Below are 26,542 nucleotides of genomic sequence, written 5' to 3'. Positions count from 1 at the left end.
GGTCTGTGTTTTCTGGGCCCTTTGGGCCTTAGGGGGGCTCCTCCGCAAGTTGGCGTTCGCCATCTCAGACCGTATTCTGCGGCCTTCCTCCTCTGCCTCCCGTATCATCGGGCGTTCCTCAAGCCATTGCCAGGCCTCTTCCGGTCGATTAAAAAAGTGTGACTTGCCTTCGAAAACTACTTTCAATTTCATCGGGAAGAGCAGCATGTAAGATATGTGTAGATCTCGCAATTTTGCTTTCACTGAGTCATAGGAGCATCTTTGTTTCTGTACCTCTTGGCTGTAGTCTGGAAAGATCATGATGTTCAAGTTGTCTAGTCAAATTTCACCCTTCTTTCTGGCTTCTCTTAGTATGAGGTCTCTGTCCGCAAAATTGAGAAAACGCGCGATGATCGGTCGCAGCCGCGCTCCCTCCGGCGGCTTCACCAGCAGAGCCCTGTGTGCCCTTTCGATGATGAAACAGTTCGAGAATAGAGCCTGCGGGAACGTTGTCGTTAGCCAGGAATGTAGGTAGGCCGCCGCGTTCGTCCCCTCGATGCCTTCTCTATAACCTACAAAGCGCAGGTGTTGCGTCTCGCCCTGTTTTCCGCATCATCCGCCCTCCATAGCAGTTGCCTGTGTGATGCTTGGAGTTCTGCCATGTCTTTTTGGAGGGTGGTGAGGGAATCCTCCGCCTCGCCAATCCGTGTCTCCGCCGTCGCCACCCTCTCCTTCAGATTCCGGAAGTCTTGGCGCAGCAGCAGGACCTCCGAGCCCACCACGCCTATCTTGACCTCCAGCGCTGCTCTCGATTCCTGTATGTCCATCCTAAATGCTTGAATCGCCTCCAGCAGCATGGCGGTGTCAGTGCGTGCGCCGGATGCCAGCGGGATCAATTCCTTCTGTGGACGGGCCGTGGCATGGTTATCCATGGTTTCCTGCCGTGCAGTTTTTGCCGCCGGATCTCTTTTCCCCATCTCGCCTCCCTGTACTGTCCCGTCTTACTTTAGGAGGCTCTCTCTTATCTCTTCTAGCCCGTTGGGCTTCCGCTGGGGGAGAGGATGAGTGGAGTGGATGGGGAACTGCGACGGTGGTCGTGAATCGCGTCTGTATAGGCCGCTGTCTGTGATGGGGTCACTCTACTCACCAGGTCCTATGACTCCAAGCCGGTGTGGTAGATTTGGGGTGCTAGAGTTCCCGTAGCTTTGCCTCCCTGCCCCCAGCAAGTATTAGGGTCGCCGCCACGTGTGGGAATTCCACTGATCTCTCCTATCCTCGTGGCTCTACTGGGCTGTGCTCCGTGATATTGATGATCCTCCACTTTTTCTTGGTGTTCGTTTGTGGGGCTCCCAGGCAGTCTGCGACGCCACGTGTGTCAGGCCCCACTCAATGTGTCCCCTGTGGCGCGCCCCCTATAGTTGATCTCTCTTCTCAGGGCCTGCGTGACTTGCCGGGGGGGGAACGCAGAGAGGGTCGGAGCCCAGGAGCCGCGGTCGCCGCCACATGATGGCCTCCGTGGTTATGTGCGGTGGGAATTTGCGCGGGGGGGGCCGCCGCTGCCAGTGTGCTCTCTGCCCGGCTGCTTCGCCTGTCTCTTGTAGTCCCAGGTCGGGATTCCCAGTGGCTGCATGCAGGGGTTATGATTGGGAGAGCAGTCCGCTTAGAGGCGCCGTCCGCCGCCCGCGCACCGCCGTTCGCTGGTGCTCTGCCTTCCCCGGGACAACCGTTGCCGTGGTTCCCGGTCTTCGGAGGCATGTCCCTTCCACGAGCCCTATCCGGCCCACGCTGCCTCCCGCAGCGGCAGCCCCCAGTGCCCCGGATAGCTCTTCACCTCCAGTCGGAGTAGACCCACCGGCAGTCGCCACCGGGCGTCCCCTCCCCCTCGCCTCTCCCCGTCCGTGGGCCCCGACCGGGTCCTCGGCGGCGGCCACCCCGCGACTCCTCCACGTCCCGGTGCAGGGTTCAGGCTAGTTGTTGAGCCAGAGTTAGGCGCCCTCTCGGAGCCCGCCGTCGCAGGCCGTTTCCAGCACTCTTGGAGACACTCAACTGGGGGAGTCTTTACCACAACCGGTAGTCTTCTCTTCGCGAGCCTTGGGTAGGTGAAATCACCGCTAGTTGCAGGTTCCGATCCCGGGGCAGTATCATTCCCGGCCCCTCAGGACGTGTCCGGCCGCCATCTTGGTGTAGGGATTTCGCGCGGCCAGCTCTTCTGCGGCTAATTTCTCCACATATTCGGCAGGATTCGGCGAAACCTCTAGCTCCGCAGGCTCAGTGTCCGCTCCGGTCTCTTATCTGCCGGGTTTCTTGGAGTTTTAGTTCAAATTACGTCGGATTTACTGTAGCTCATTGGGAGCTTCGCTAAGGCACGTCTTACCCGGCCATACTGTTGGCCACACCACACACCCAGATACTTAAGGCCCCCGGCCGCCTCCTGCAACGCAGACACCCAGGATCCCAGGTCAGCGCGCTCTCCAAGTGTCCACAGCGTGGACTTCCGCAAATTTAAATAAAGGCCCGACACCTCTCCGAATACCCGCATTATTTCCAGGACCCTCTGCCCTGACCTATTCAGTTCCATGAGGAAGAAGAGGACATCATCGGCATAAAGCGCGATTCTGTCAGATGGTCCCGCTGCCCACTCAAAATCTCGCATATGTGCGTCTATTCGTACCCACGCCGCTAATGGCTTCATGGCAAGGGCAAACAGATATGGCGAGAGGGGGCACCCCTGCCGATAGAAAAGGTGTTAGATACCGCCCCAGCCACTCTCACTGATGCTGTCAGATCAGTATACAGCAACTTTAAAAATGATAGGAATTGGGGCCCGAGATTCAGGCGGGACAGGAGCGCATGGAGGTAGACCCAACTTAATGAGTCAAAGGCCCTATCTATGTCGGCCAGCAGGAGTGCCGCCTGGGTACCTGTGGCTCGGATCGCCTCCAGCGCCACCTGTGCGCGCCTAATATTGTGCCTCGTCGCTCTATGAGGCATAAACCCTGCCTGGTCCGGGTGGATAATGTCAGTGATATAGGGGAGGAGGCGATTGGCTAGTGCTTTAGCCAAGATTTTCGCCTCAACATTCAGGAGCGATATGGGCCTAAAGGATTCATGCTTTTCAGGGGGCCTCCCAGGCTTACATAAGACTACTATTTCAGCATGTCAGCAGGTCTCCAGTCCGCCGGTAAGCGGCCGCATTCCCTAGCCGCCTCCAATGCCCTCTTATAGTGCGTCCCTAGCTGGAGGTGATATTTCCTAAAGAATTCACACGGGAACCCATTGGGCCCAGGGGCCTTACCAGCATTTAGTTCACCAAGGGCTGTTCCCAGCTCCTCAGCCGACAGTGAGAGTTCAAGGCGAACCCGTCCCTCCTCCGAAATTGCCCGCGGCGGAAGGTCTGCAAGAAATTTGTCGATGGCCTCTGCTGGGAGGGATTCCCGAGGGGCATATTGGGCTGCATAGTATCGCGCGAAACTGTCTGCTAGGTCCTCAGGGGCCGATATGGAATCTCCGGCCTCATCTCGAAGTCCCGGCAGGGCCTGCACCTGAAAAGTGCCCTGGCAGAGCCTATATAGCATTGTGCTGGACTTATCACCCCATTGATATATTCTGCTCTGCGTAGCCAGCCACACCTGCCGAGCCTCCTCAAGTAGTTAGGACGCATAAGACTGCTGCGTCAGCAGTAATTGTCCTATGTCTCTCTCATCCCCAGTTGTATGGCACCGCTCCTCTAGTTCACGGACCCGACCCGCCGCCTCATCTAGGCCCTCCCTGCGTGTCCTACGGGCCGCCGCGCACCAGGCAATATCCACCCCGCGGAGCGTGGGCTTTAGAGCCTCCCAGAGGGTCATGTCATCAGTCTCTGACCTATCATTGTCCTCCCAATAATGGGCTATGGCTTCCCTCATGTGTGTCTGGTAGCCGTCTTGTTGTAGATGCCATGTGGAGAGACGCCACCGAAACGGCTGCCGCCTCCTGTCCAGGTGGAGGTCCACTGTAATCGGGGAATGATCAGACAGGCCGCGCGGCAATATGGACGCGGAGGCCACTCTCCCTATCCAAGTGCGGGGAACAAATAAGTAGTCAATTCTGGAGAAGGACTTCTGTACCGCAGAGACGTAGGTATATTCTCGGCTATGGGTATGTTGATAGCGCCATGTATCTATCCAGCCCATCCATCTCACCATGTCGCTTAATGTAGTGGGTGTGTCCGCCACCTGCCCACCCCCGGGCCTATGGCGGGCCATCCAACCATTCATCACATCATTCCAGTCACCCCAAACCACAGCCATCACGTCTGGGATCTCAGTCCATATGCCAAACAGTCTTTCCACCAGTGACCCCTGTAATAGGGGCGGGGCATATACACATCCGAAGACCACGGGTTCATCCCCAATCCTCTCTTTGACAAACACAAATCGTCCCTGCGCATCAATCCATTGCGTCTCGTGGACGTAGGACACCCTGCGATGTATCAAGACTGCTACCCCCGGGACCCCCTCACAAACCCGGCATGATAAACCTGCTGGTACCCATAATGCTGCAGGCTAAGTGTTTTGGTGCGCAGGAGATGCGTCTCCTGCAAAAGTAGGACATCCGCTCTTTTTTCCCCAGCCGCAGAACTGCGCCCGCTTTATTTTGTCAAGCAAACCCCTAACATTCCAGCTCATAATTTGCACTGACGCCTTAGGGAGGCCTGGCCACCAAACCCCTCCCCAACAACCCCCCAACTCCCCACCACCCCCCCCATACCTCAGCAACATTGAAGTACCTGTCGCGGAGCGGGTGTGCGCCGAACCCCAACGGGAGGTCGGAGGCCACCCACCCCAATGGATCCCCATGAACCACTCATCCAATTCCCAACTTACCCCTGATAGTAACGAACCTTTTGAAACTCAGGGAACGTGTCCGCCCATCAGTCTTCTGCCTTCCCCCATACCCACCCACATCCCATGTCAGCTAGCTGTAAACAATTCAACATCAATTATGGTGAACCTCAAGTTCTTCAGTCGTCTCTGGTAGGCACCACTTGACATCTCGAGCCTCCCCCTCATGTCTAAGCTTGCAAATTGCCATCAGGCCCGCCCGAGCCCTCCAGTATCCGGCTTCTGAGTGTCAGGGGCATCAGGCACCTCCTCTATCACCTCCTGAAAAGGAGGGCGTCTTTGGGGCCGGGACCTCCAATTGCTCTTACTCCGCGATCGCCGGGGTTTCCGCTGCGGCGCCGTCGACGAGGATGAATCCGAGTCATGACCCGGTGGAGTATGCACTCGAACTCTGACCGTTTCGTCGGTCCAGGTAAACACCTCCTCCGGCGTGCAAGCGGGCCGGGTAGAGCAAGGCGTATTGAATCTTCAGGTCTCTGAGGCATGCCTTGGCTGCCGTAAAGGATTGCTGTTGTTGCTGCACCAGTTTAGTATAGTCCGGGATATCAGGATCTTCTGATTGTCATGCAGGATGGGTTCTTTCTCTCGTGCGTTGGGCAGGATAGTGTCCCGATCATGGTAATTGAGCAACAGGTCGTGGGCGAGCGCCAACTGGCGGTTTCTTGATGAGCGCTCTATGCGCCTGTTCGATCATGAAGCAGCGAGAAAGGGAGTCCGACGGCATCCACCCCTCCAGCCATCGGGTCAGGAAGGCCTCCATGTTGTCCTTCTTGCAGCCCTCTGGAAAGCCAACAAAGCACAGATTGTTGCGCCGAGCCCGTCCTTCTGCATCTTCGACCCGGAGCGCAAGGCCCTTCTGAATCCCTTCCATACTGGCCACTTTTTTCTTTAGGATCGCCACTTCGATCTCCACCCCCGAAATTCTGGATTCGGCGTTAGTAATGCGGGTCACGGCATTCTGCAGGTCCTGGCGCAAGAGGGTGACATCCGCCCCCACCGCCCCAATCTTCGCATCGAGCATATCTCTAGATTGCGTAATTGCCGCCATAAGAGCCTGCGTTTTCCAGCCCCGGTGTCTGGAGGCCTCCGGCGGCTCCTGGTCCCCCACTCGGGCCCACAAACTTATCCATAGGCCCCTGTTTCGAGGCCCCCCGCCACTTCCGCCTCTGGTCATGTTTAGTCGCAGTTAGGCGCCCCGTCCCCGGTCTCACTGGGCGTATCGCTCGGTTCCCGCTGTATCGTCGGAGGGGGACCACGTCCCAAGATTACTCCTATTCTCTCAGGCTCCGGAAGTGAACTCGCCACGCCGTCTGTCTCGCACTCTGTGACTCGCCGCCTCATTATTTGCCACTATGTGCCGCCACCAATGCCCTCAGTGCCTGTCAGCACCCTGCCTGTCGTTACTAGCAGGCGCAGTGTCTGTGCAAGGCCTCTTCCAGGGATCAGGTACCAGGCAAAGCCAGTCTCTAAAGGACTTGAATGGGGGCCCTACAGCCGCTCCACTACTGCTACGGCCACCGCTGTCCCACCTCCGGTGCCCGTGACCCGGGTACATACACCGAGGCTCATCTAAGAGAAATTTTCCCTGAGCCAACACCGCAGCCCGACTTGACCGCCGATTGGCAGGCGGCTCCAACCCGGGCAAGCTATGCGCACCGGGCGTCCCAACGTGGGGTCCCCCCCAAGCTGCCGTGCCTCATGCGTGTCTAGAAAAAGGGGGGTCCGCAGCCGTAGTCCGCAAGGTCGGGGGCACTCAGTCATGCGTGCGTGGGGGGGAGGGAGGATCAAACTCACCCGCCTCACAACACCAACGCGGTCCTATGTAACCGCAGAGGAGGTGGTCCCCCCACGCACAGGTCGCGGCTCCACCAGGTCTCTCGCCTCCCTCTGTAGGCCCGCTCACCTCGCAACAAAGTCGAGACGGCCCAGGCCGCCTCGATTCCCCGGCCTCGCCTCACTCTCCAGGCCGCACCGCCGTTCCGCCACCGGGTCGTCCCCCGGTCTTCGCCTGCCGGTAGTCGCTGGCGTCCGTCACCTGTTGGCGACGGCTGGGATCCTCCGCGTTTCACCTGGAGGCAATGCGGCCGCGCAGTGCCGCCGCCGGAGCCCGCAGCACCCAAGGTCCCGGCGTCACTCTGCAGGATAGGCCTCACCGGCCCGGGCTGCGGTCCGCCTTCCCCGGTGCCCCGATCACTCCCAAATTTCTCACAGGGTGCGCCCACCGACTGAGCCCACAGAACACCTCATCGGGACGCTTCCAGGTAGGGGAGAAGCAGGATAATAGATCAGATGTTTCAGCGGCGGGACGGATCTCTCTCAGGCTGCGTCCGCCATGTTGGCTACCTTGGCCACGCCCCCCCCACACATCTTTGATGGCCGAAATTCCAATAAGATACCACCTGTCGAAACTCCCCGAGATTGCCCAATTTCTCAGAATCCCAGAGAGGGGTAGCTAACGTTAACTTGTGTCTCCATCCCAAAGAGCCAGTGGCATCATGTCCAATTTGAACGGAATGTTTTGTGGGGCCTATTAATAAGAATCGCTTGGGTCGGGAGTACAGAGCTTTACCATAGCCCCCTCCCGGAAGAAGCCACTTGTCTGCACGACCGAAAGTACCATGGTTGATTGTCGCCAGCTGGGAGGCCCAGTAGTATTTCTTGATGTTTGGGAGACTGATGCCTCCATGGAACCAGTTTAGTGTTAGTTTATTTAATGCGATTCGAGGTCTACCGTCCCATGATAGGTCCCTATGCATGCCCTCAATTTCCTTGAAGTAACACGCGGGAACTGCATCTAAAGTGTTTTGCAGAGCATAGAGAAATCTTGGCAAGGCCATAATTTTAAAGAGGGCGGCCCTGCCAGAAGTAAGATGGGGAGCTTCTTCCAGTTAGCAATATCACTTTTGAGTTTCTGAAGAGGGGGGAGAAGATTCTGGGAATATCTGACCTGGGATTTAGTGAAATAAAGATCCCCAAATAGTTAAATCCTGCAGTGTTAATTTGTAATTGGCAGTTTTGGGGAGGAACAGGGGGTTCTCCCCTCAGGACAAATAATAAGGATTCCGAAATTCTTCCAAAGACAGTTAGAATATCCAGAACAACTGTAAGGGATTCTTGAGGGGCAGCCATATTGAGCAGTATATCATCGGCATAAAAAGATATGCGGTCTTACCATCCGGGGGACCATCACAGCCCTCTTATCATTGGATCCCAACGGATCCTTGCCGCTAAAGGTTCCAATGCAAGGGAAAAGAGGAGGGGGATAGTGGGCACCCCTGCTGAGTTCCCCGACTAAGGGAGAATGCAGCCAACACTTTATTATTTACTACCACTTGCGCCATAGGCGCCGAGTACAGAAGGCGCACCCATTGGATAAACTCTGAACAAAATCCGAAGGCCAGGACTGCCCAATAATTAGGGCCACTCAATAGTATCAAAGGCCATGGTCGTGTCTAAGGACACAATCACGGCTGGCTCTCGAAGGGTGTGGACTCTATCTAACACCCTGTGTACTCTGCGTAGATTTAGGGCAGTGTTTCTGTGGGGCATGAAACTGGATTGATTGGGATGTACCAAGTTACTGATCACTTTTGCCAAACGATTTGCCAGGAACTTGGCCAAAATTTTGGGCTCAGCCTTCAGAAGAGAGATAAGCCTGTATGAGGCGCAATCCATTTTGACCTTTCCCTCCTTGTGAATGGTGACGATAGTGGCTATCCTTTGCTCCAAAGCGTTTCTGCTTCTCTACACTCTTCAAACATTGTTTTTAAGTAGGGGGCAAGTTTGTCTGTCCTAAGTTTGTAAAGCTCTATGGGAAGGCCGTTTGGGCCCAGAGCCTCCCCTGAGTTTAGTGAGCGGATTGCCTGTGCAATCTCTTCCGTTGTAAGGGGGCTATCCATAAAGTCTCGGTCGTCAGGGGAGAGACAGGGGAGTTTGATGTCGTTCTGTAGATCCTGTGAGTCCGCCTCCGAATAGGGAGATACTGTCGTATAGACTGCTTGGAAATGATCAGCGAACCTGTCCACTATCTCCTGTGGTTCTGTGATTGGGACCTATCCCTCCATTCTAAGCCTGAGCGGAACGAGGCAGCTTGCCCAATCCCTTCTGTCCAGCATGCAATAAGTTTCCCACCCTTATCTCCTAGATCATAAAGTTTACCCTGTTGCTCTCTGCTAAGGGCTTTGGCCCTATCTGAAACCAGTGTTTTATATTCGTGCTGCTTCAGGCCTAATAAATTAAGCTTCTTGGGCGTTACCCCCAATTCTAAGTCACCTTCCAGCCTGTAAATGTCAACCTCAAGCTCAACAACATATTTTTGCTTATCTCTCTTAGAGCCAGATTTTAGCGATAAAGCCTGACCCCTGATTACAGTCTTAAACGCCTCCTACAAGGACTGGGAGGAGGAAACCGACCCCACGCTGTTAGTGAAATATTCGTCCATGGTCTTAGTAAGGTCTTTACAGATCTTAAGATTACGAAGGTACCAGGGATTGATTGGGGCCAACCTCCCCTCTGAGCCCCAGCCCACAAGGTGGATTCATATTGACGAGTGATCAGAAATACCTCTGGCTAGGTGTTTAATGTTGTTTATGTAGGTGGCTTGTGCGGCTGGTACGAGACAATAGTCTAATCAGGAGAGACTGTGGTGAGCCCCAGAGTGAAAGGTGTGTTGTATTTGATCTGGACGGTAGAGCCTCCAACCATCGACCAGACCCATGGCTTCTAAGAAATCCGGTAGTCAACTGGTTGCTCGTCCCACCTCCCGGGAAGGATATCTATCCATCGTACCGGAGACAACTGCGTTAAAGTCACCCCCTAGGATTAGGAGCCAATCGTGAACAGAGAGCAGGATCGTACCCAAGTCTGCGAATGTTGTACCCTGCAGGCCGGGACTGACATAGACGTACATAAAAGTAATGAGACGACCCTCCCACATACCAGTGGCGCCAACATATCTACCTCAATCATCCATCCATGTGGAGCTCACTGCCAGTGGGAATGCGTTTCTCGCCATAATACCCACCCCCCCTGGAACCCGAGGTAAATCCTTAATGTGCAATCATCTTGAAACCCCCCCCTGTGCATTGCTTTGCATAAGTTCCCAACCAGGTGCGTCTCCTGAAGTGGGACTACATTCGGAGTGTGTCTCTTGATGTACTGGAGCACTACACTCCGTTTAATTTTATCCCCTAACCCGTTAACATTCCAGCTCAAAACCTTGACATTTTTATCCCCCATTATCTCTGGTATGTGCATGACAGTGCAGACAATCCTATGCAATAACGTATCCAGTAATACTTGTATAGCTGTACCCATATACTGCGCCGATGGAACAAAAAAGAACAAATAGACAAAATACCCCATCCAACAATGCCCCACTCCGCTGCCCTGCACTCTGGGCTTACAACTGCCCATCAAAAACTTGCAGAGTACCTGTCGCCTAGAAAAATTCAGAGGAAGAAAAAACTGGGGGAAAGTAGTGCGCTCTGTGTCCCTGCCCTGGGCAATATCTATGTCACACCCCTCTTGAACTTAGGACGTAAAGTCATAAGAGAACTACCAGTCCCTTGCGTATAAGGCTCTGATATCCCCCTTCCCAGCCCACCCCGCCCCCGTCCCCCCCTTTACTCAATGCAAGCTGCCGTCATCCAAGGCTCCACTTCAACTAGGCCAACTGTCTACATGCTCCCCGGCTCCTCGGTCTGCCTGGCTCTTAGTTCCTTGGTATTCGATCCATTCCGCCACCGCTTCCGTACGGTCAAAAAACCACGTTCTTCCCTCCGCCTCTACCCGGAGGCGAGCCGGGAACAGCATCGAGTATTTCAGGCCCCTTTCTCTCAGGTCGCGTTTTACTGAAATGAATGACCTCCTTTGCTTCTGCACCCTTTGTGTAAAGTCTGGGAAAAAAGAAATGTCAGCATTTTCATAATGGAGGGGGGCACATCTCTGTCACGATAGTTTAGAACCCAAGCAAGCATGGGCCGCAGGGGAGCGCCCGGTGTGGACGGCCGCCCGGGACCCTGTGGGCCCGCTCTATCACAAAAAACTTGGTGAGGCCTTTGGGTTGCAGGTGTTTGAGAATAAGGTCTTCAATAAATAGGTCTGGAGTTTGCCCCTCCGATTTATCCGGAACTCCTAGGATGAGGAGATTATTGCAGCGAAGGCGGCCTTCGTAGTCATCTAGCTTGAGGTCTGTGAGGTTACGAGAGTCCTGGAGTTCACGGACTTCCCTTTGCAGCTGCGTGACGTCTTCCACGAGGCTGGAGGTGGTAATTTCCACCTGTTTGACCTTTTCAATGAGCTTTCCCAGGTCGGCCCTGATGAGATTAATGTCAATGGCCATGGTATCCATTTTATGTTCCAATGAGGTTTTAACACCGGTGATGGCCTCCATGACATGTTTAAGGGACATCTCCTGCTCCTCCTCCCCCTGGCTCCCTCGAGCGGCATCCTCAGACAGACGGCCCGCTGCACCTCCTTGGAGACCATATAACGGTCCAGTTTGTTGGTTTGGACCGGTTTCGGTCCCTGGGACCCGGACCCCTTGACGCGTTCCATTGTGGTAATTAGGGTGAGTCTCAGGCAGGACCAGGTTACTAGGGTTAGTCAGATGGAGGATTGCTCTCAACACCGGTTCTGAATTGATGCGTATATCACTGAAGGTCACCACTGAGTTAAGGGCCCTTCTAAAGTAGTTCTTGGCAGTCCTACCACTACAGAGCCATGGTAGTTAGCGAAGTCAGGTGCTTGCCATCCAAGAGGCATCCACTAGCTTTGCGGGGTATGACTTACTGGTCACCGGACTCCTTGGCTGCAGCCTCCTCGGCTCCGGGCCCCATCAGAGAGAGGCAAAGGCACAGGGGGCAGCTGGGTCTCCAGGGGGGTGTTCGCTCCAAAACCCAGGGGGACAAGCAATGTGCCCACTACATGGTCTCTTCCAGTCGGCAAGTATGACCGGGGTAAACGCCAGTGGTGAAAGCAGAGAAAAGGTCTTCGCTATAGGTGACGCCCGCCACCCCTGACTGTCTGGCGGTCGGGCGCCCTGCCACACCTCATTTTATGGCCTTTTGTTCTCACCAGATCTCTTCAGCTAGTTCACAATAACCTCCGCTGCCGCAGGCCTTTAAAATCTCCCTCGGGTGTTCCAATCGTGGGAGTATTGTGGTGGCGCCGTGAATTGCGGCACCACTGCTGGGCGATGATCGGATGGTTGGAACTCCCTTCCGGGGGGCACAACTATTGTGGGTCCCGGCCTCAGGCCCCACTGCGGGCCGCAACTCTCCAGGGATGAACGGGGTCAGCGATGCCGAGGCAGGCGAGGGAGAGTCTTCACCCCAAGGGACGCGCCGCCGCCATTGATTGCCTCGCGGCCGGCGCGCCCTGTCTTGTGTTGATTTATAAGCCTTATTTCTTCACTGGTATACCTTAGTGGGTTCACGATTGCCACCCCAGCCTCAGGCCTCGACAACCCCTCCTGGACGCTACGGTTCAACGAGTATCGCGGCGGTGTCTTCTACTGCGGTGCCATCGCTAGGTGTTGGGAGGCCGGTTGGAGTCCTCTGCCGGGGGGGTGTAAATGCCGCAGGTCTTGACTTCAGGCCCTCCAGCGGGCCGTACCTCTCAGAGGGTACACAGGGTCATCAGAGATGAGAAAGGCAGCGGGAGAGTCTTCACCTTTAGGGACGCGCCGCCGCCATTAACTGCCTCGCGGCCGGCGCGCCCTGTCCCTCATCAATGAATGTGCCTTACTTCTCTACTGTTTCACAGTCGCGGGTTCATCATCCCCGCCGCTGCCTCAGGCCTTCAAAACCCTCCCGGGCACTTCAATTAAGCAAGAGTCGCGGCGGCGCCTTGAACTGTGGCGCCACCGCTGGGCGATGATGACCCGGCTGGAGCTCTTCTTCCGGGGGGCTCAGCTACTGTGTGTCCCGGCTATAGGCCCCACTGCAGGCCTCAACGTTCTGGGGACGAATTCTCACCTGTCTGGCTTGATCTGATTACCGGAGCAGACAGGATGGGCTACGCTGGTGTTCCGACATCAGGGGCTGCCGACAGGTGTGACGGATTATAATTCAGGATAGACGAGGGCTAGGACGGATGGCGGAGCTCACTCACTACGTGGCCATCTTCAGCCCGTGCTTGGCCACAACCCCTCTGCAATTAGTTTTTAATAAATAATATTTATTGGTATTTATAATTAATTAATTATGACATTTTGTAATTTGTAATTAATTTTAATTAATTTTTTATTGGCATTGATCATTGATTTATTTGTATTTAAATATTAAATCATTACTTTCCCTACTGTTGCACTCACTGGAGTGGGAATAGTAATTTTAACCCCCACGCTATCCAACGCTTTCCCTACTGTTGCACTCACTGGAGTGGTAATAGTAATTTTTACCCTCCAGCTATCCAACTCTTTCCCTACTGTTGCATTCACTGGAGTGGGAATAGTAAACTTTACCCTCCCGCTATCCTACGGTAAAATTATTTAATATTTTTTAATATTATTAAGTTAATCTATATATATATATGTATTAAAAAATAACAATGCATGTTTATTTTTGTTATTACATTATTTATTACTTTTAAGGTTATCTAAGTATTTTTAAGTATGTTTTACTTAATTATATGAATTATTTTATTATTTTACATTACTTTTTAGACATTTAAAAAATTCAATATTTTTACAAACTAGGACGTCGATTACGATGGAGGACGGAAACTGGTCCGACTGCCATGGTCGCGGCAAATATACTCCCGAGCGCACCGCGGATAAACCGCGGGTGCGATTAGGATATTTCTGTCATCACACACCGACAACGGTGGACGGATCACATCAAAGACCGCCGCACGTGGACGGAACCACAGAAACACCGTCCGCCGTGGACGCAATAACCGCGGAAACAGGCCCAACCGCCGCCAGACCTGTGGAGGGTCCGGGCGCATGATTAGGATAACCCCACCATCCCAACGGAAAAAAAGCATCGACAAACGGAGCATGACTGCGGAAGGACCAAACAAACATCACCCCTGCCGTCAAACCGATTAAAAAATGGCGGACGGAAGTAAATAGAAAACCCACAAAACAGGACACCCACCCACCTGGAACACCCACCCCCAACAACCACACGCCCCAATGACCCCCCCAGCACAAACAAGAGCACCCAAGTCACCACACCCACAGAACACCTGACTTCTAAAAACCATTGGGACACAAGCACCACACGGAGTATAAAAGGAATCCCAGCACTACAACTCCCAACAGGCCCCACTGTCTACAGGGAGGGTGGGGGTGGGTCCAGCACCACAACTCCCAACAGGCCCCCATGTCTACAAGGAGGGTTGGGGTGGGTCCAGCACCAAAACTCCCACCAGGCCCCCATGTCTTCAGGGAGGGTGGGGATGGGGGTGGGTCCAGCACCACAACTCCCAACAGGCCCCCATATCTACAGGGAGGGTGAGGGTGGGGTTGGGGGTGGGGGTGGGTCCAGCACCACAACTCCCAACAGGCCCCAATGGCTACAGGGAGGGTGAGGGTGGGGGTAGGGGTGGGTCCAGCACTACAACTCCCAACAGGCCCCCATATCTACAGGGAGGGTGGGGGTGGGGGTGGGTCCAGCACCACAACAGGCCCCCATGTCTACAGGGAGGGTAGGGGTGGGGGTGGGTCCAGCACTACAACTCCCAACAGGCCCCCATGTCCCATCCCAGAGCAAGATGAACTCCACCTACCATGTGCTGACCACTGCATCTCCCTCTTCAAAGTTGCATGTAGGTAGCCATCTTCACAGGGGCACCATCCAATAGCAGGACAGGACCACACATATCCAAGTATTGTCTCCCCACCTCCACACCACCATAATGCCTAGTACTGTGTACCACACCAATTTGATGACACCAACAACCATGTCCTGATTCCCTAGAAAATTGAAATGTAACAACAACAAACCTGTCATGTCGACAGCATTGATTCTTAAATTCTTGTCCCTCAGGTGACCGAGACTTGACAGGAGAAAACACCAGCCGCCAGCACCAGTCCACCCTCTCACAGCCTGGACTCTCCTGTGATAATTCCCTGGACAACTCGGGTGCGGAGGACGATGCCGGTCCAACTACACTCACAGGGCCATCAGGCTCCCCGGACATCCCTGCCTTCACCACCTCGGCCAGTGGAACGACAGAAACTACTGCCATTGTGACCTGTGCAGCTACCACCACCACCACTCCTGCCAGTGCCATCCTGCCTGACCCATCGGACGAAGATGGACCATCAACATCACAGGCTAGCAGGGAGAGTGGACGGGGGAGGACACAGGTGAGGCCACAGCTCACGAACACGAGGGCAGGTTCAAGGCGAGGTCGGGGACAAGACCCACACAATCCTAGGACCGAGACCCTGGATGCCTTTGCAAGAGTGCAAACGTCGTACGAGCCGTCGCAGGCACAGGCGGATCGGGCGCGCCAAGACTCACATGACACCTGCTAGCTGTTTGGTCCATGGACAACCGTATGGGCCAAATGGTGGACCTCATGGGGCAGCAAGCAACTCTTTGGAGGGAGTGGTTATCCCATGCCACACCACCTCCCCCTCCCCCAAGTGGCCAGCGGGACAGGACACCACCACCACCGCCAACATCACCTGAGGCCACTGACAGGGAGGTGTCCCCCGAACAACCTGCCCCCACAGCTGGCTCCACTCAGGCTCCAAGACAGAGGGGCCGTCCGAGACTGGATCCAGGACAGAGCTGTGGCAAAGCACCAGACACCCGCACGAAAAGGGGCCGGCACTGACTACACCCTTCCTTGAGCCTGGCATTGACACTGTGAACTATCTTGCCCCACATTGCCAAGCATTGGCACACATCTGTTGGACTAGGTGTACATCACACAATGTGGTGTCCTCACGGTGGTGTCATCTGACATGACCTTCAACTCACACTTCCCCTTCAACACACATTTGTAAATATATACTAACACAAATACACACCCTGTAAATAAAACTCACGGAAACACTCAAGGCTGTGTGATCTCCATGTTTAAACACAGGTTTGTCTTAGTTGTTGTCATCAGCAGGTGCAGGGATCAATGTTGTTTGGAATCATGGCTCTGTGTGAGTGACCTAGGGACAATCAGAGAACAGCAAGCACAGGTCAGGAAACTGAATCACACCCATCACACAACAACGTACTGCAACATCCCACAAACCACAATCATCACAAAGTAAGCGGATCACAGGACACACATCAGGGAGCATTACTCGTACACCATGGCCAACACACATGTGCAAACAGAACATAACAGAACAGGCAGCATTCACATACCACATCAACCAATCACCAGCAGACATACATCACGCATCGAACAGCAGCACAAGAGGTAGTTACTCACAATCAAGGAAAGTACCGATCAATGAGCTGATGCCTCTGGTCCACACCTTCTTCCTCCCCACTATCCTCATCACTGGACATGGTTGGGATGGGAGGCGGAGCAACCAGTTGGTCATCATCAGGGTCCATGATCAGTTCAATATCCTTGCGCAAGGCCAGGTTGTGGAGCATGCAGCAGGCAACCACGATTTTGCATACTTTGCCGGGTGAGTATGGCAGGGCCCCTCTGGTTTTATCCATGCAGCGAAACCTAGACTTCAGCAGTCCAAAAGTACGTTCCACCTCCCTGCGTGTCTTCCCATGGGCCTCATTATAGCGCATTTCACCTGGGGTAGTAGGATTCCGTAGGGGGGTTAGCAGCCACGGGCGGTTTGGGTACACAGAGTCACCTAGGTGGGGGGATGACAGACACATACATCATTATCAGGACTGGTGTGAACAGCATGGCACACATACAACACAGTAGTCATCACAGCACACTCACCTACAAGCCACACACGTTTTTAACGCACTTTGGCCATCAGTTGGGGGACAATGCTGCTCCACAGGATGTGTGAGTCATGTGCGGACCCTGGAAATCTGGCACACACATGTGAGATGATGTTGTCAGCCAGGCACACCACTTGCACATTGATTGAATGGTAGTGCTTCCGATTGCGATAGATGGGTTCACGTGCCTGTGGTGGAACCAGACCAATATGTGTGCCATCGATGGAACCCACTACGTGTGGAATCTGGCCCAGGGCATAGAAGTCCCCTTTCACTGCAGCCAACTCTGCCGGACGTGGGAAATGGATGTAATCATCCTTGTAACGTATCATGGCTTCCAGCACATCCCGCAGTACCATGCTGAACATGGATTGGGACATCCCCCTGGCATGACCAACTGTGTACTGGAATGTGCCTGTCTCAAAGAAGTGAAGTGCCGCCATCACCTTAGCTGTGGGTGTAATTGCTCCAGGATATGGCCTGCGTGGCTGCAGATGAGGTGCCAATTTAGCTACAAGCTCCTGCAATGTTGGTCGATCAAGCCGGAATTTGCGGATCACCTCCTCTTCAACCATGTCCTCCAGCACAGTGTATGGTCGATGCACATTTGGAGCCCTCCTGTGTGGGAGTAGATGGTAGCAGATGTCAATCATCCAACACCGCACAGCTGTGCCACACTATCACATCTTGACCAACACAATTTAAATAATACATATTGCAGACACTGATTGTATGTGTGACGTGACAGAAATATCAGGCACTACAGATAACTACACACACACTGTTCACCCACAAACAACATCCTGTGTGCAAACGTGTCCAATGCTACGTGCACACATGTTGAAAGAACAGCCAACACCACATGACTGAGGGCCCATGTGTGGACAAGCATCCCCACAGACACACATGGATGAGCACTCACAACACGAACATGGAACACACCCTCCTTGTCTTCATGCACCCCTCCAACAATGCTGTGCATCCTCACATGATAGGCATGGACATACAACAGACCACACCCAGACACATACACAGAAAGCATGTATACCCCCATCATTGCTACTTGCACACACAAAACACACTCACGACTGCTTCAAAATGTTGGTACACAGCCTTAATGGACTGTGTAGATGTGTACAATTACAAACGTATTACCTCAATAACAATATGTCACCACATTGCCATGCACATCTGACGCAACTTAGGCTCACATCACTATGCTTTGTAAAGCACTGGCAGGGTCATTATCATGATCACACATGCAACAAATGGACAATAATGTGACACGTGGACAGGGGCCATTTACATGACATAACGAGTATTGCCGTTTTCCGGACATGGCCTGACACACATGTACACCTACAATCATTACATGTGTGCGGAGAAATGCAGTGTGTATACACACGGCATCCGGGTACGCCTTCCGCCATCACAGAACATGATCCTTGATACTGCAAATCTGCATGCCATTGTCAGCATGGTCAAGGTCCATCACAGTCACACACCGCCAACCGCATGTGCGCCCTACCGCGATGATGCATCATTTAAAATTAATCACTCACTGGTGTCGCAATGGCGGAGCACGCATTCCGCGGGGGCGGGGCAGGCTAACACATACATTTGAATGTGCAAGTGGAAATGGCAGTTGGTACCCCCCTTCAGTCACATTGCACCATCCACTGCAGACTGCCGGGAGCGGTCGATCATCCACCGCCTGGTGTGGGCGGTCACCCACCGCCGGGAGCGGTCGGTCACCCACCGCCTGGTGCGGGCGGTCACCCACTGCCGGGTGCGGGCGGTCACCCACCACCGGGAGCGGTCGGTCACCCACCGCCTGGTGTGGGCGGTCACCCACCGCCGGGTGTGGGCGGTGGGTGACCGCCCTGTGTAATGATGTCACCCTTGCATGGATGGCCATGGCCGGTCACCCACCGCCCACACCCGGCGGTGGGTGACCGGCCATGGCCATCCATGCCAGGGTGACATCATTACACAGGGCAGTCACCCACCGCCCGCACCTGGCGGTGAGTGACCGCCCGCACCCGGCGGTGGGTGACAGGCCATGGCCATCCATGCCAGGGTGACATCATTACACAGGGTGGTCACCCACCACCCACACCCGGCGGTGGGTGACCGCCCGTACCCGGTGGTGGGTGACCGGCCATGGCCATCCATGCCAGGGTGACATCATTACACAGGGCGGTCCGCCACTGGCTGCACCCGGCGGTGGCTGACCGCCCGCACCCGGCAGTGGGTGACCGGCCATGGCCATCCAAGCCAGGGTGACATCATTACACAGGGCGGTCACCCACCGCCCACACACGGCGGTGGGTGACCGCCCGCACCCGGCGGTGGATGACCGGCCATGGCCATCCATGCCAGGGTGACATCATTACACAGGGCGGCCACCCACCGCCCGCACCAGGCGGTGGGTGACCAGCCATGGCCATCCATGCCAGGGTGACATCATTACACAGGGCGGTCACCCACTGCTCGCACCAGGTGGTGGGTGACCGACCACTCCCTGCGGTCTGTGGTGGGTGCTGCAATGTGACTGAAAGGGGGGGTACCAACTGCCATTTCCACTTGCACATTCAAATTTATGTGTTAGCCTGCCACGCCCCCGCGGTATGCATGCTCCGCCATTGCGACGCCAGTGAGTGATGAATTTCAAATGATGCACCATCGCGGTAGCGCGCACATGCGGTTGGCGGTGTGTGACCGTGATGGTCCTTGCACATGTAGCCAATGGAAACAGGTAACGCGGGACGCGTAAGCAATTTCAAAAATAGCGGGAGCCGTGCACCGCCATAGCAGGTGAGTCTGCACTGTTGGTGGAGACAGGGATTGTACAAGCTACACCTTCAGTAGGTACACAGCACACTGGGCCCACACTGCCACCAACTGCAACATGTACTGCACGTGCTTGCCAGAGTAGGGGGAGCAGAGTGGCCTTTGGTGCAGGCACCGCTGCTCTTGCCCATGTGACACATACTGCCCTTAGTGCTGAGGCGGTTGATCTGCTGCGACAGCTGTGTGTAGGGCAGACAAACATGATTAATGCATTCCTGGATCACGATAGGAAGTTGGGTCAGGTGGTGGCATTCATGGAGGGGATGCATGGCGATGTTGCAAGTCTCCACAGAACAGTACAGTCATTATCCAACACAGTGTCTGCAGCCATTCAACAGTCGCATAGACAAGGTTCTACTTCAGTTCCCCCATCCACACCACTTAATGTCTCAGGGGAGAGTGACATTTCAGAACAGGCCTCATTTTCTGGGTATTGCACTAGAAGCAGGCACAGGCAGCAAGGCAGGGCACGGAGGCCACAGACACCATTCCCTGGAGCAGGAAAATATTTCACAGAACACGACACCAGCTACCCTGGAGTTGACACACAGGATCCTCAAGGGGTGTTGGGGGACAGGGATTCACATGGCACACAGGCATCCCCCTCAAAAAGTACTCCCAAGGCAAGGGCACCTCCCAAGGACAGGGACACTCCCAAGGACAGGGCACCTCCCAAGGACAGGGACACTCCCAAGGACAGGACACCTCCCAAGGACAGGGCACCTCCCAAGGACAGGGACACTCCCAAGGATAGGGCACCTCCCAAGGACAGGGCACCTCCCAAGGACAGGGACACTCGCAAGGACAGGGCACCTCCCAAGGACAGGGACACGCCCAAGGACAGGGCACCTCCCAAGGACAGGGACACTCCCAAGGACAGGGCACCTCCCAAGGACAGGGACACTCCCAAGGACAGGGCACCTCCCAAGGACAGGGCACATCCCAAGGACAGGGACACTCCCAAGGACAGGGCACCTCCCCAGGACAGGGACACTCCCAAGGACAGGGACACTCCCAAGGACAGGGCACCTCCCAAAGACAGGGCACCTCCCAAGGACAGGGACACTCCCAAGGACAGGGCACCTCCCCAGGACAGGGACACTCCCAAGGACAGGGACACTACAATGGACAGGGACACTACAAAGGACAAGCCAACTCCCAGGAACAGAGCACCGCCCACGGATAAGGCACATTCCAGAGACAGGACACCTCCTACGGCCAAGGCGTCTCCCATGGCCAAGGCACCTCCCAGGGAGCAGGCTCCTCCCAGGGCCAAGGGTTCTCCCATGGACACGACCTCCACCAAGGACAGGCATACATCAACCCTGCGTCCCCTGAGGCTGGTGTTGGTGAAGGAATGTTAAACACATGTGTCCGCTGTGGAGTCCCCATACCTCAACTCCCATTCATACCCCGCTGAAGCAGAGGAAGGAGTACACTGTTGTTGCATCCCCCATTACACATGATGCAGAGGGCAGAAGGCAGGGCCACAGCAAACGTCAAGCAGGGTCCAGCACGTCCCCAGAGAGCAGACTCCCACCAGCACATGATCCACCTTTGATGGGTGATGTTTCTGATGAGGCCGCACCACTTACCAGTCCAGTCATGTCCAGGGTGCCCTTACATATCCCAAGGAAACGAAAAGACACACCGGTGACACCTGACCACCCCTATGTCGCTCCAGTACAGCTGTCCCCAGCTCCCAGAGCCACCCTGCCTCCTGGACCATACAGCCCTGTGGCCCATCATTTCAGTGGTCCTAGTCGGTCAGCTGCAGTTCACTCTCAAGGGCCAGATAGTGGGACTGTGTCAGTTGTGCCCTCTCCTGTTTCAGGTACTGCCACTGTGTGTGTCCGCCACTCTCATGTCTCAGATGCTGGCATGGTATTTGTTGGTCACTGTTCAGGGACATGTCAAGGCAGTGTGTCTGGGTCTATGGCTCATGTGTCAGTCACTAGATCTGTGGTTGTGTCTCACACTCCCGTATCTGGTGCTGCCAGTGTGTCTGGGTCTATGGCTCATGTGTCAGTCACTAGATCTGTGGCTGTGTCCCACACTCCTGTATCTGGTGCTGCCAGTGTGACTGGGTCTATGGCTCATGTGTCAGTCACTACAGCTGTGGCTGTGTCTCACACTCCTGTATCTGGGGCTGCCAGTGTGTCTGGGTCTATGGCTCATGTGTCAGTCACTAGATATGTGGCTGTGTCTCACACTCCTGTATCTGGTGCTGCCAGTGTGAGTGGGTCTATGGCTCATGTGTAAGTCACTAGATCTGTGGCTGTGTCTCACACTCCTGTATCTGGTGCTGCCAGTGTGTCTGGGTCTATGGCTCATGTGTCAGTCACTAGATCTGTGGCTGTGTCTCAAAATCCTGTATCTGGTGCTGCCAGTGTGTCTGGGTCTATGGCTCATGTGTCAGTCACTACAGCTATGGCTGTGTCTCACACTCCTGTATCTGGTGCTGCCAGTGTGTCTGGGTCTATGGCTCATGTGTCAGTCACTAGTACTGGGCCTGTATCTCCCATTCCTGTATCAGATCCTGCGACTGTGTCCGAAGCTACGGGCTCACACAGTCCACCAGATTCTGCGCTGTGAGGTGCAGTTCACATCACTGAAATGTGATTGTAATTGATGTCAGGAATGTCCATTGTAACCACCCTTGCATTATTATTGTCCATGGGACGGTGCGCATGACACATGTCCTTGTGCTGCCTCAGATGTACCTGTTCTGTACCATGGACTGTTGATGCACTTAGACCCTCTCATGTGCTGCCTCAGATTTACCTGTTCTGTGCCATGGACTGTTGATGCACTTAGCCCCTCTCATGTGCTGCCTCAGATGTACCTGTTCTGTACCATGGACTGTTGATGCACTTAGCCCCTCTCTGGTGCTGCCTCAGATGTACCTGTTCTGTTCTATCCAGTGGCCATGCTCCTGGCTACTCTAGGAGTCAACCTCTATTATGTGCAATAAAGCAAGCTACTCCTGTGTAGTGGTTTCTCTGTGTCATTCCTGGTTGTCTCCTTGCATTGTTGATATATTGGTGCTATCGTATATGCTGTGTCTGCCACTTTCACATTACCATTGCCCAGTACTGTTTCCTTTCGTTTGGCTGGGGGGATAGTCATTACAATGTGGCTGTGGGTGGAGGAGGCACTCTGAGGCTTATTTTGGGACAACAGTGGCTTCCCATGCAATGCAGGTTATGTGGATGTTTTTCATTTGGTGCATGTGTCACACTCATGATTTGTGGGTACACAGTAGGTTGTTCAGTGTCGACTTTGTCAGTGTACATGTCAGGGCTCTTCGTGTGTGTGTTGGTTCTATGTGTGCAGCAGTGTTGTTTTTTGTGGTGTGTGGTATATGGGCCTCTGTCTGTTAGTGTGGTAGGTGTGGTGTTGGCCTGGGGGTGGGCCAGCATGTCTCCTCATGTGTGGTATGCCTTGTGTGTTGGTGTGTGTATGTGGGCCGGTGAGCTGTGTGGCCTAGCCATTCCTGCCTGCCTGCTTAGTTGATTGTGGGCATGGTTTCCGTCGTCTGCTCTGCTCCGTTGCGTTGTCCGTGGTCTGGCTGTTTGTTGGCAGTGCGTGTGTGTTCTGGGGCCTGATTCGTTCGATTTATTTATATGTTGACTTACCAGCATACATCCGTTTGCCATACATTGTTGACCCCCGACATGCCCCTCCCCCTCCCCACGTCACAGCCCCGGCAGGTACTCCCCCTCCGATAGCGGTTGTTGTGTTTGCGTACCTGTGGCGGCGACGGTCCATGACTTGCTGGTGGTGGAGCACGAAGAGTAGCGGAAATGCGTGTAGAGCTGGGTCCATGACAGCGGTCTGCCTGTGGTGGGTATCTCTGCAATGTTTTGCCTCACCGCTGTGGTGTATCCGCCGTGTTCAGGCTGGTGGTTTCTCCGCAGCGATTTGCTGTGTCATTTCCACCATCATGATTTAGAGGACGGTCGGAGACGTCATTCCGTAAGGCGGTGTCTCAGGATTGGTTACGTCCGCCGCGGGGTCGGGTGTATTTACGCGGCAGTGCATGTTCTTCCGCGGCGTACGGAAATTTGACAGTGCTTCCCTTCCTAATAGGGCGGATGGACTAGCCGCGGCTGGCGGACTGTAAAAGGCAATTTCCGCATACTCCAGGCCGGCGGTCGTCCTTCCGTCCGCCATCGTAATCGACCCCTATATTATTTACAACAATATTTTGGTTTAGATATTTTTGTACTTACCAGTTTGGAGATAAGAATTCGATATTCTGGCATTTTATATTTTGTCATCGATATTTTGCCAGGTCGATATTTTGCTACTCGATATTCTGTCAGTGATCCCTCATATTCGTCACGGAAAAAGTTTTTTTCAGGCCCACCTACCACTGGATCTATCGTATTACAGACTTCTAGGTTCCTAAAAGTTAGGAGCCTATTTAAGGTTTTCCCATATTCATTGTGCCTAAAATGTATCAAAGGTTCTCCCTGCATGTCTTACAGCCCACAGACAGGTGCCAATAAATGTGGACATAATTGGACATTAAAATCCCCTAGCCCTAAAATATTAAGATCATTAGTTGGAAATGCCCTTCTGAAATTTGTCAATTCCTTCTACAATGAGTCTACAATCGATGCCATGCTCCCACCCAGCCGCGGCCGGTGGTGGGCATACCTGCGGGCGGTGACGTGGGGAGGGGGAGGGGCAGGTTGGGGGGTAGTAATGTATGGATTACGGAGTTTACAGATAAGTAAACATATAAATAAATAAAACGAAATTCGTTGCGTGCACTGCATCACATTTGGTGATGCAGTGCATGCAACCAAATTCGTTTTATTTATATATATGTTAACTTACCTGTTAAGGTCCATAATCCATACATTACTACCCCCCACCCTGTCCCTCCCCCTCCCCACATCACCGCCCACAGGTACTCCCACCACCGGCCGCGGCTGCTCCCACCAAAGTTATTATTATAATAGTTTATCAGTAGCCAAACCTGCGCACTTCCTCCTTTAAAAACGAAGAAGGGGATATTAGGGAAGGAGTGTTCACATTTTATGATCTTGATGTTTAAAGGTGTTAGAAATTAAAGTGACCAAACCCCCTTTAGCTCTACCTGATGAGGAAGGGACCGCATAGATTTGGTAGGTTCGAAAACTGTTGATAAATATTGGGTCTGTTGCCCATGTCTCCTAAAAACATAATATGCCTCTGGCCTGCTATATCAATGTCCACTCAGGTAAAGCCTGCTTAGTAGGGATGCCTGTAACATTTCAACTGGCTATTAGTACCACTCGCTTTTGGTATCCCTTCCCATGCACGGGAGACAGTGCTCCTCCATTACTTGTTCGCTCATACTGGCTGGTTACATTATCAGTTTCACCCTCCTTAGGTATTTGCAACTGGCTTACAGGTACCAGTACGACTAGAGTGGTGGCCATCTCATTAGTGATATTTAAAATACCAGTTACTCCCCCCTTGAGTAGTCAATCACAGGACTCTAGGTCAACCAAAGGAGCAAATCGATTTGTTGACTCAAACCGCAACTCCAATCTTTGGGGGCTAGCGGGGACTCATGTCGCAGGTATGGGCAGGCATGATGAAGCGTCTAGGGCTCTTGAGTTGAGCGGGTACAATCGTGGAGTCGGTCTATACATTTTGCTAGTGGAGAGACAGGAGTCTGTGATCTAAGCAGGGGAGCAATTGTACAGGCCCTCAACAGATTTCTTACCACATACTGGTTGTTGAAATTAAAACCACGCAGTCACCATTTGCTGCTTTGAAAGAAGGACCCACCCATCCTAACCTGGACACTGTGTGTCCAGTCTAGTGCCCCACTGACCAAATCCTTTGATGTGAGTACTAAGCCAGTGAAGGGCTTTATTAATTTCTGGTCTGTTGATTTCCTCTGGCCCCTTGTCAGTGGGGGTATGTTGACCAAGACCAGAACATAGGGCAAAGCTGCCGGGGGGAGATCTAGGGTTTGAGACTGTTTTATGCCAGCTAGCGGAGGCTCTAAACTATGTATAGTATCCGCCACCTGTCTCTCTCTCTCTGACCTATTGTTTGTGGGTTTACCTGAGTTCCATGGGCAGATATACTATTGTTCCCCTGGGTGCTACTAAAACACAAGTCTGCGACGGGATAGAGGTGTTTGAGGGATGTAATGAGGAATGTTTTATAGCATCGGGGGACTGAAAAGTTGGTATGATTTCTTTCCTTAGGTCCTTGACCCCCCCCTATCTGTATTCACCAGGGACCCTGATACTTGACCTGATACAGATGGCTGATCGACCCTCGGGGATTATTGCAAATAAGGCTCCCTTTGATAATAAGATTGGATTTTTCCTCGATCTTCCCCTGTCTACTGCTCAGTAGCTCAAACAGTTTAAGGACCACCTTCTCCATTTCAACAAAGATGTCCTCGCAACCTCCCACCCCAGAGTCTTTTCCAGAGTATGACGATGCCACAACGTTGGGGTCTCTGACAGGTTTTTTCGCTCTAGGCGCCCTCTAAGTCTTCGGTTTCTTTTCCCCTCCAGACCTCTTCCTTTTAATTACCGGCTCACCTATAGAGTCGTTAGGTACAGGGGAGTGTGGGTATGGTGGTCAAGCGAGCACAGGCACAGGGTTTTTGGGAGTAGCGCGTGGCTCAAAATCCTTGGGCACTACAAGGTGAGCGGGTAAAGAAAATTGAAACTGAGGGCCGTTTCTCCTTCCTTCCTCCAGTGAGAATTGTTGCTCCGTACGCTTGATTTCCTGTGATAAGACATTTGCAGCTCTAACTAGGAAAGAGTCTAAGGTATGTACTACTTCCCCCTGTTGTTTGCGCTGCAATTTTGCGCTTACACCATTTTTAACGTCCGCTGGTCCAGAAGTCTCTTTGTTCTTTTCAGGGTCCTGTATGAAAATTGCACCTAACAAGGCTAAGAGGGGGGGGCCAGCCTCTTC

This window comes from Lissotriton helveticus, chromosome 6, assembly GCF_964261635.1.
Source record: "Lissotriton helveticus chromosome 6, aLisHel1.1, whole genome shotgun sequence".
Lineage (NCBI taxonomy): Eukaryota > Metazoa > Chordata > Amphibia > Caudata > Salamandridae > Lissotriton > Lissotriton helveticus.
This window is presented reverse-complemented; position numbering follows the sequence as displayed.